The sequence below is a fragment of the Pteropus alecto genome, unplaced genomic scaffold, assembly GCF_000325575.1.
Source record: "Pteropus alecto unplaced genomic scaffold, ASM32557v1 scaffold461, whole genome shotgun sequence".
In the NCBI taxonomy this organism is placed as follows: Eukaryota; Metazoa; Chordata; class Mammalia; order Chiroptera; family Pteropodidae; genus Pteropus; species Pteropus alecto.
The window spans coordinates 4,739,147-4,739,636 of record NW_006431079.1 but is presented as its reverse complement, the minus strand read 5'-3'; positions in this window follow the sequence as shown (position 1 = coordinate 4,739,636).

Sequence of the window (490 nt, the reverse complement as noted above, 5' to 3'; positions counted from 1 at the left end):
TCTAGGGGGTACTAGAATCAAATTAAATGACTCATATAAAACACTTGGGCTGGTCTCTGGTGTCCCCCGACTCTTCCACTCCCTCAGTGGGTTCGGGCTGGCCCTGGGTACCACAGTAATGAAGACCAAGCCCACACTGGAGATGCCTTAAGGCCTCTGCCTCCCATCAGTGTGCACATCCCTCCCCAGGTGCTCTCAGAAGCATTCGTTACCCCACTCCACCTTTCCCTGGCGGTCAACACACCATAAGAACCTACATTTTAAAAAGCAATCTCCTTTGCTTTCTGGGTCAGCTTTTTCTCTTTGACATCTCTAAAAAACAGCCCAGAGGAGCCATCTGCATCAGAGGTCTCCATTCCTCCTCAGCAGCCCACTTATTCCTCAGTTCTTGTGCTGGAACTCCAGGTGCCACTGTTAACCGGACACCTTTTCTCAGAGGTCACCTGAGAGTGTCCCCTTGCTGAAGCCAATTACTGTATGCTTTTTCCTC